Source organism: Schistocerca nitens, chromosome 1 (genome assembly GCF_023898315.1).
Source record: "Schistocerca nitens isolate TAMUIC-IGC-003100 chromosome 1, iqSchNite1.1, whole genome shotgun sequence".
Classification (NCBI taxonomy): domain Eukaryota; kingdom Metazoa; phylum Arthropoda; class Insecta; order Orthoptera; family Acrididae; genus Schistocerca; species Schistocerca nitens.
This window is the reverse complement of record NC_064614.1, coordinates 1,114,525,084-1,114,535,542: the sequence shown is the minus strand read 5'-3', so window position 1 is coordinate 1,114,535,542 and position 10,459 is coordinate 1,114,525,084. Positions and strand designations below refer to the sequence as shown.

General features: G+C 45.9%; 1 pseudogene; it reads left to right on the top strand.

The window, feature by feature from the left end:
• The first annotated feature begins 913 nt into the window (after positions 1–913).
• On the top strand, positions 914–1,031 carry LOC126203086 (5S ribosomal RNA; annotated as a pseudogene).
• The last annotated feature ends 9,428 nt before the right edge of the window (positions 1,032–10,459 follow it).

Here is a 10,459-nt window from a genome sequence, read left to right as displayed (position 1 = left end):
CATACTAACTTCAGTCTCTCTGACTGGGGAACATATTTCTGGAAATCCTAGTAAAGAAAGGTAAACTGTTCGTTTACGAGCCGGCCGTTGTGACCGAGCGGTTCTAGACGCTTCAGTCTGGAACCGCGCGACCGCTACGGTCGCGGGTTCGAATCCTGCCTCGGGCATGGAATGTGTGTGATGTCCTTAGGTTAGTTAGGTTTAAGTAGTTCTAAGTTCTAGGGGACTGATGACCTCAGATGTTAAGTCCCATAGTGCTCAGAGCCATTTGAACCATTTTTTTTATTCGTTTACGATCGAATTCAACGAGTGAACGAAAACTGAAGTCACTCGTTATATGCAGAGCGAAAACGACACGCTCATTCAGCGGTACAAGGAACTTACCACTTATTGCATAGGCTTGCATCACGAAAGAGCCTGGATAGACAGCGCTGTCTCCCGAGAGAGTGTTTGCGTTCTGTATTTGAGAAAGTGTGCTAGTTTCGGATGATAGTATGGTTTTGTCAGGTAGTTCCCAAACAGTGTCACTTCACTCATACAGTCAATGAGCTGAGCTGTGATCACTGCTATGAAGAAACGCCACTTGTCGAATCTCATGAAACCGCTTGAGCAAGAAGGTTCAGACATCCTTAGTTTCTGGAAATCTCTAAAAGAGCCCGATACAATCCTCTCGCTACTTGTAAGAGTTGATACAATGTGAAAATAACAACAGCTTTTCGCGACAGAAAACTGGGACACCCTCCGCTGAAAATGGCTTTGAATGGTTAGGTTGTGAGACGTTGTACTACTACTTACCTGACCAATCTTTTGAAACAAATTTCGTGTTGTGAAGACGTAGGTGAAGAAAACATACGCGAGTGTTAAAATAGTGATGCCTATGAACCGGGATTTGATTGGCGTGGCTTCTCATATGGGCAACGGCCTTGCCTCGGCGGATACACCGGTTCCCGTTGGATCGCCGAAGTCAAGCGCTGTCGGGCGTGGCCGGCACTTGGATGGGTGACCATCCGGGCCGCCATGTACTGTTGCCATTTTTCGGTGTGAACTCAGCCTCGTGATGCCAATTGAGGAGCTACTCGACCGAATAGTAGCGGCTCCGGTCAGAGAAAACCTTCATAACGACCGGGAGAACGGTGTGCTGACCACACGCCCCTCCTATCCGCATCCTCATCTGAGGATGACACGGCGGTCGGATGGTCCCGATGGGCCACTTGTGGCCTGAAGACGGAGTGCTTCTTCTATGTGGCTTCTCATATAAGAATAGGTTTTTGCCCTTGGCCCCGTTTCAAGCTGATGTGACAACATGAAAAACTTAATCTTTGGAAATTGGATGATAAAGAAACTGCGAGTAGAGAATTATGACCATGATTAAAAAGCAGGCTAAAAGTAACCCTAAACTGCTGATCGTTCTTACGCAGCTTTCTCTCTCGCAGCCGCATAATTCAGTTGACAAGAGCAAATGACGCAACCATATACACTCCTGGAAATTGAAATAAGAACACCGTGAATTCATTGTCCCAGGAAGGGGAAACTTTATTGACACATTCCTGGGGTCAGATACATCACATGATCACACTGACAGAACCACAGGCACATAGACACAGGCAACAGAGCATGCACAATGTCGGCACTAGTACAGTGAATATCCACCTTTCGCAGCAATGCAGGCTGCTATTCTCCCATGGAGACGATCGTAGAGATGCTGGATGTAGTCCTGTGGAACGGCTTGCCATGCCATTTCCACCTGGCGCCTCAGTTGGACCAGCGTTCGTGCTGGACGTGCAGACCGCGTGAGACGACGCTTCATCCAGTCCCAAACATGCTCAATGGGGGACAGATCCGGAGATCTTGCTGGCCAGGGTAGTTGACTTACACCTTCTAGAGCACGTTGGGTGGCACGGGATACATGCGGACGTGCATTGTCCTGTTGGAACAGCAAGTTCCCTTGCCGGTCTAGGAATGGTAGAACGATGGGTTCGATGACGGTTTGGATGTACCGTGCACTATTCAGTGTCCCCTCGACGATCACCAGTGGTGTACGGCCAGTGTAGGAGATCGCTCCCCACACCATGATGCCGGGTGTTGGCCCTGTGTGCCTCGGTCGTATGCAGTCCTGATTGTGGCGCTCACCTGCACGGCGCCAAACACGCATACGACCATCATTGGCACCAAGGCAGAAGCGACTCTCATCGCTGAAGACGACACGTCTCCATTCGTCCCTCCATTCACGCCTGTCGCGACACCACTGGAGGCGGGCTGCACGATGTTGGGGCGTGAGCGGAAGACGGCCTAACGGTGTGCGGGACCGTAGCCCAGCTTCATGGAGACGGTTGCGAATGGTCCTCGCCGATACCCCAGGAGCAACAGTGTCCCTAATTTGCTGGGAAGTGGCGGTGCGGTCCCCTACGGCACTGCGTAGGATCCTACGGTCTTGGCGTGCATCCGTGCGTCGCTGCGGTCCGGTCCCAGGTCGACGGGCACGTGCACCTTCCGCCGACCACTGGCGACAACATCGATGTACTGTGGAGACCTCACGCCCCACGTGTTGAGCAATTCGGCGGTACGTCCACCCGGCCTCCCGCATGCCCACTATACGCCCTCGCTCAAAGTCCGTCAACTGCACATACGGTTCACGTCCACGCTGTCGCGGCATGCTACCAGTGTTAAAGACTGCGATGGAGCTCCGTATGCCACGGCAAACTGGCTGACACTGACGGCGGCGGTGCACAAATGCTGCGCAGCTAGCGCCATTCGACGGCCAACACCGCGGTTCCTGGTGTGTCCGCTGTGCCGTGCGTGTGATCATTGCTTGTACAGCCCTCTCGCAGTGTCCGGAGCAAGTATGGTGGGTCTGACACACCGGTGTCAATGTGTTCTTTTTTCCATTTCCAGGAGTGTAGTTGAAATTAATAGACCTTAATAGAAGGTAGCCGGCCAGTGTGGCCGAGCGGTTATAGGCGCTACAGTTTGGAACCGCGCGACCGCTACGGTCGCAGGTTCGAATCCTGCCTCGGGCATGGATGTGTGTGATGTCCTTAGGTTAGTTAGGTTTAAGTAGTTCTAAGTTCTACGGGACTGATGACCTCAGCAGTTAAGTCCCATAGTGCTCAGAGCCATTTGAACCATTTAATAGAAGAAGAAGAACGACATAGGTTCCGCTAATTACCAACGAATAATGCTAGAGATACCCTTTACATTTTCTCTGTGCAGGCAGTCACCATATATGAAGTCACAATACCAAGGAGCATTTATGCGACATAAACGGAAGTTGATAGGCGTCTTTCTACATCTGAAAGATTATGTCTATTCAGATTTCGGGGCAGTCGCATAAAAGTGGCGCTAATATGAGGATGCAAATCAGGTTTGCTTTAAATACACGCTGTAACGGTTGAGAGCGTTAGTCCCCTTTGAGATTGGACATGAAGAGTTGGCGAGTTGATGTTAGTCAAAAATGTTTTTAAGGCGACAGAGACGCCATTATAAACACCTCACTGAGTTTGAACGAGGTCGTGTAATAGGGCTACGAGAAACTAGATGTGCCTTCTGCAATAATGCAGAAAGACTTGGCAGGAATGTAACCACTGAACGTCTTTCCTGGCAGCGGTGGTTACGAGGATATACCGTCGCGAGAAGACCGAGCTCCGGACGGCTATGTGGCCCAATCGAGAATGAAGACCGTCGTGTTCGGCTTATGGATCTGACGCATAGTACTGCATATGTAGCAGCATTTGGGCAAAAAAAAAAAAAAAAGTGGTTCAAATGGCTCTGAGCACCATGGGGCTTAACATCTGAGGTTATCAGTCCCCTAGAACTTAGAACTACTTAAACCTAACTAACTTAAGGACATCACACACATCCATGCCCGAGACAGGATTCGAACTTGCGAGCGTAGCGCTCGCGCGGTTCCAGACTGAAGCGCCTAGAACCGCTCGGCCACAGCGGCCGGCATTTGAGCAACAGTTGGCGCCACAGGACACAACCAAATGTTACAAATCGGTTACATGAAGGACAGCTCTGGGCCACACGTCCTCTAGCATGCATTACACTGACCGCAAACCACTGCCATTTGTTACTTCATTGGTGTCAACATAGAGCACATTGGAGGGCGGGGTGGTGGACTGTTGTGTTTTGTGCTGAAAGCTGGTTCTGCCTTGGTGGTAGGGATGGCCGTGTGTTGCTTAGCAGGAGGTCATGTGAGGGCTTGCAATTAACTTGTCTGCGTGCTAGACACATTGGGCTTACAACTGGAGTTATGGTCTGCAGTGCGAGTTCGTATGACGTCAGGAGTACTCAAGTGGTTTTCCCGCGAACCCTGACCGCAAATTTGTACGCCAATCTGCCGATTCGACCTATTGCGCTGCCATTCATGAACAGCAACCAGGAATGTTTTCCAACAGAATAACACTCACTCTCATGCTCTACAGAGTGTCGACACGTCGCCTGGGACTGCTGAGACACTAGACCTGTCTCAAATCGAGCACCTGTGGGACATTATTGGACGACAGCTCCCGCGTCATCCACAAGCAGCATTAACCACCCCTGTACTGACCGACCAGGTGCAACAAGTATGGAACTCCATTTCACAAACTGACATCCGCCACCTGTACAACACAATGCATGCATATTTACATACTCGCATCCAACATTCTGGAGGTTACTCCGGCTATTAATGTACCAGCATTTCACATTTTCAATGGCTTATCTGAGCTTACATTAACCTGTGATCTCGCAAAGTTAATCACTTAAATATGTTACCTAGACAAATGTATTCAAGAAATTTCATTACTCTAAATTAATTATTTTAGGTCTTGCGACTTTTTTCCGCCAGTGTCTATCCCACTGTGAAACAAAACGGTCAATGTCTTTGTGGAAAGATATTTGCTGTTGCCTACGGAACTATGATTGCACCCAGGAGTGCATCTATTCGAAGAAAATCGACGGTCTCAAACACCTTCCTTCAGGGCTCCAAAAATATGGAAATGGCATGGAGAGAGACCGGGACTGTTTGGAGGATGTGTAGGGACTTTCCAATCAAACTTCTGCAGCGTGCTCGAAACAACCTTAGCAGCAACTGGGCGAATATTATCATGTAACTGAAAGATCCCGTCTGTCAACATTCCTGGGCGTTTGAACGTGATGGTGGACTTCAATTTTTGCAAAACGTCCACGTATCGCTGCGCGTTAATTCTGACGCCGTGTTCCAGAAAGTCAATGAGCAGCGTGCCCTTGCAGTCAAAGAAAAAGATTATCATGACTTCCCTAGAGCAGACGTGCAAGTTGTGTCGACTGTTGTTGTTGTTGTTGTGATCTTCAGTCCTGAGACTGGTATGATGCAGCTCTCCATGCTACTCTATCCTGTGCAAGCTTCTTCATCTCCCAGTACCTACTGCAACCTACATCCTTCTGAATCTGCTTACTGTATTCATCTCTTGGTCTCCCTCTACGATTTTTACCCTCCACGCTGCCCTCCAATGCTAAATTTGTGATCCCTTGATGCCTCAAAACATGTCCTACCAACCGATCCCTTCTTCTAGTCAAGTTGTGCCACAAACTTCTCTTCTCCCCAATCCTATTCAATACCTCCTCATTAGTTACGTGATCTACCCACCTTATCTTCAGCATTCTTCTGTAGCACCACATTTCGAAAGCTTCTATTCTCTTCTTGTCCAAACTGGTTATCGTCCATGTTTCACTTCCATACATGGCTACACTCCATACAAATACTTTCAGAAACGACTTCCTGACACTTAAATCTACACTCTATGTTAACAAATTTCTCTTCTTGAGAAACGATTTCCTTGCCATTGCCAGTCTACATTTTATATCCTCTCCGACAATCATCAGTTATTTTACTCCCTAAATAGCAAAACTCCTTTACTACTTTAAATGTCTCATTTCCTAATCTAATTCCCTCAGCATCACCAGATTTAATTTGACTACATTCCATTATCCTCGTTTTGCTTTTGTTGATGTTCATCTTATATCCTCCTTTCAAGACACTGTCCATTCCGTTCAACTGCTCTTCCAAGTCCTTTGCTGTCTCTGACAGAATTACAATGTCATCGGCGAACCTCAAAGTTTTTACTTCTTCTCCATGAATTTTAATACCTTCTCCGAATTTTTCTTTTGTTTCCTTTACTGCTTGCTCAATATACAGATTGAATAACATCGGGGAGAGGCTACAACCCTGTCTCACTCCTTTCCCAACCACTGCTTCCCTTTCATGCCCCTCGACTCTTATAACTGCCATCTGGTTTCCGTACAAATTGTAAATAGCCTTTCGCTCCCTGTATTTTACCCCTGCCACCTTTAGAATGTGAAAGAGAGTATTCTAATCAACATTGTCAAAAGCTTTCTCCAAGTCTACAAATGCTAGAAATGTAGGTTTGCCTTTTCTTAATCTTTCTTCTAAGATAAGTCGTAAGGTTAGTATTGCCTCACGTGTTCCAACATGTCTACGGAATCCAAACTGATCTTCCCCGAGGTCCGCTTCTACCAGTTTTTCCATTCGTCTGTAAAGAATTCGCGTTAGTATTTTGCAGCTGTGACTTATTAAACTGATTGTTCGGTAATTTTCACATCTGTCAACACCTGCTTTCTTTGGGATTGGAATTATTATATTCTTCTTGAAGTCTGAGGGTATTTCACATGTCTCATACATCTTGCTCACCAGATGGTAGAGTTTTGTCAGGACTGGCTCTCCCAATGCCGTCAGTAGTTCTAATGGAATGTTGTCTACTCCCGGGGCCTTGTTTCGACTCAGGTCTTTCAGTGCTCTGTCAAACTCTTCACGCAGTATCGTATCTCCCATTTCATATTGTCCTCAAGTACATCGCCCTTGTATAAACCCTCTATATACTCCTTCCACCTTTCTGCCTTCCCTTCTTTGCTTAGAACTGGGTTGCCATCTGAGCTCTTGATATTCATACAAGTGGTTCTCTTCTCTCCAAAGGTCTCTTTAATTTTCCTGTAGGCAGTACCTATCTTACCCCTAGTGAGACAAGCCTCTACATCCTTACATTTGTCCTCTATCCATCCCTGCTTAGCCATTTTGCACTTCCTGTCGATCTCATTTTTGAGACGTTTGTATTCCTTTTTGCCTGCTTCATTTACTGCATTTTTATATTTTCTCCTTTCATCAATTAAATTCAATATTTCTTCTGTTACCCAAGGATTTCTATTAGCCCTCGTCTTTTTACCTACTTGATCGTCTGCTGCTTTCACTACTTCATCCCTCAGAGCTACCCATTCTTCTTCTACTGTATTTCTTTCCCCCATTCCTGTCAATTGTTGCCTTATGCTCTCCCTGAAACTCTCTACAACCTCTCGTTCTTTCAGTTTATCCAGGTCCCATCTCCTTAAATTCCCACCTTTTTGCAGTTTCTTCAGTTTCAATCTGCAGTTCATAACCAAGAGATTGTGGTCAGAATCCATATCTGCCCCTGGAAATGTCTTACAATTTAAAACCTTGTTCCTAAATCTCTGTCTTACCATTATATAATCTATCTGGTACCTTTTAGTATCTCCAGGATTCTTCCAGGTATACAACCTTCTTTTATGATCTTGAACCAAGTGTTAGCTATGATTAAGTTATGCTCTGTGCAAAATTCTACAAGGCGGCTTCCTCTTTCATTTCTTCCCCCCAATCCATATTCGCCTACTATGTTTCCTTCTCTCCCTTTTCCTACTGACGAATTCCAGTCACCCATGACTATTAAATTTTCGTCTCCCTTCACTACCTGAATAATTTCTTTTACCTCGTCATACATTTCATCAATTTCTTCATCATATGCAGAGCTAGTTGGCATATAAACTTGCACTACTGTAGTAGGCATGGGCTTTGTGTCTATCTTGGCCACAATAATGCGTTCACTATGCTGTTTGTAGTAGCTAACCCGCACCCCTATTTTTTTATTCATTATTAAACCTACTCCTGTATTACCTCTGTTTGATTTTGTATTTATAACCCTGTGATCACCTGACAAAAAGTCTTGTTCCTCCTGCCACCGAACTTCACTAATTCCCACTATATCTAACTTTAACCTATCCATTTCCCTTTTTAAATTTTCTAACCTACCTGCCCGATAAAGGGATCTGACATTCCACGCTCCGATCCGTAGAACGCCAGTTTTCTTTCTCCTGATAACGACGTCCTCTTGAGTAGTCCCTGCCCGGAGATCCGAATGGGGGACTATTTTACCTCCGGAATATTTTACCCAAGAGGACGCCATCATCATTTAATCATACAGTAAAGCTGCATGTCCTCGGGAAAAATTACGGCTGTAGTTTCCCCTTTCTTTCAGCCGTTCGCAGTACCAGCACAGCAAGGCCGTTTTGGTTAATGTTACAAGGCCAGATCAGTCAATCATCCAGACTGTTGCCCCTGCAACTACTGAAAAGGCTGCTGCCCCTCTTCAGGAACCACATGTTTGTCTGGCCTCTCAACAGATACCCCTCCGTTGTGGTTGCACCTACGGTACGGCCATCTGTATCGCTGAGGCACGCAAGCCTCCCCACCAACAGTAAGGTCCATGGTTCATGGGGAAGTTGTGTCGACTACTGTGCAGAAATTTCTCTGGGAAGTGGTTACACATCCGCCATACAGTACCGATCGTTCCCCATGTGGTTTCCACTTTTTTGGAGCCTTGATGAAATACATTCGTGGCCGTCAATTTGCTTCGTACGAGGAGGTGCATGCCTGGGTGTATTAACAGAAATGGCGGTTACTTTTGAAGTACGAAACATTTTACTACTTTTTTTCCATCTGTCTCATTTTCAGTTGACTGCCTGTATTCAGTATTTTACAATTATCACAGCGCCTCCTACTGTGTGTGTTTCCCCAGAAATTTATATCTTTCAAATTATATCAAGATTTAAGGCTAGGTCTTACTACTATGAAAGAAACCTCCACGAGACGGTCGGAGATAAGACATTAGGCTAATGAAATTATACCTACGATTCTATTTCAGTAATTGATTTGCACAGTCTTTTGTAACAACATCGAAATGACGCGGATATAGTTAACAAAGGTTATTCGGTAGGGGAAGAGAGAAAAGACGAGGCAGTCGAGAAACTATTTATCGCGCACGTGCTGGCACTGATATGTGTTGAATTGTTATTACAGTGCGTATGACAAAATTCGTTTGACTATGTATTGACTCCCCAGAAAATGTAAACGGTCATCAGGAAAAAAAGAACTGAAAACAGAAACAGAAAAAGTGGCCGATTATTCCCCTAAAGTGAAGCGAAAGCAAGAGATCCCGAAATATGCTGTGCTTTAAGCCTAACTTTGTTGTTAGTTTCCGGTGAGTAATGTGTAAGGAATGCAGTGAGATTTCAAATGTGATATGTAACATGTCTTATAAACACAGTAAACAGCATTTTCCAGCAAAAACGTGTGTATTTTGAACCATCCGAATTTTTCAGTCATCTACACAGTCTTGGATCCACATTTAACCCCAATAGTCAGGAGCTAGCCGTAGATTCAAAATACATCCTCGTTCTCCCTGGTCATATGGCTTGTGCCTGTAGGTGTTCCTCTACACATGTTACATGGTAATTTTCTCTGAGCCGGGCCTACAGGTTGTACTTGTGGTTAAAGTTTTTCAATATCACCGGCCGATGTGACCGATCGGTTCTAGGCGCTACAGTCTGCAACCGCGCGACCGCTACGGTCGCAGGTTCGAATCCTGTCTCGAGCATGGATGTGTGTGATCTCCTTAGGTTAGTTACGTTTAAGTAGTTCTAAGTTCTAGGGGACTGATCACCTCAAATGGCTCTGAGCACTATGGGACTTAACTTCTGAGGTCATCAGTCCCCTAGAACTTAGAACTACTTAAACCTAACTAACCTAAGTACATCACACACATCCATACCCGAGGCAGGATCCGAACCTGCGACCGTAGCGGTCGCTATACACCGACATTTCCGACCTGTCTGTGACTAGATATCCGTACATATTATAAAAATGGGTGTACGTAGATATGCATGTATATGGGTATGTAAGTTCCACGTCTCCTCCTAATCCACTGGACCGATTTCAACCAAACTTGATACGCTTATCAGTTATTGCCAGCAAATTATCGCTGCGGAGGTAAGAACTACTTAATTGCTAATATAGCGGGGATGGGGGTGGAAAAGTATTGTAGCCTAAGGCGCGAATACCCGTTCTTTATCCATCCAGCGTTTGAGAAAGAAATAAAAATGAAATGATTGTATGGCATTTTTGGCTGGGATGTCCCATTCGGGTTCGGCCGCCAAGTGAAAGTCTTATTTCATTCAGCGCCACATCGGGCGACTTGCGGCCGATGAAGAGGATGAAATGATGATGACGACAACACAACACACAGTCCACAGGCGGAGAAAATGGACACTGATAGGGAGACGAAGGGATGGGCAAAGAGAGGAGGAGGCGGATGTGGACAGAGAAAGATAAGAGGAGGAGACAGACAGAGAAGAG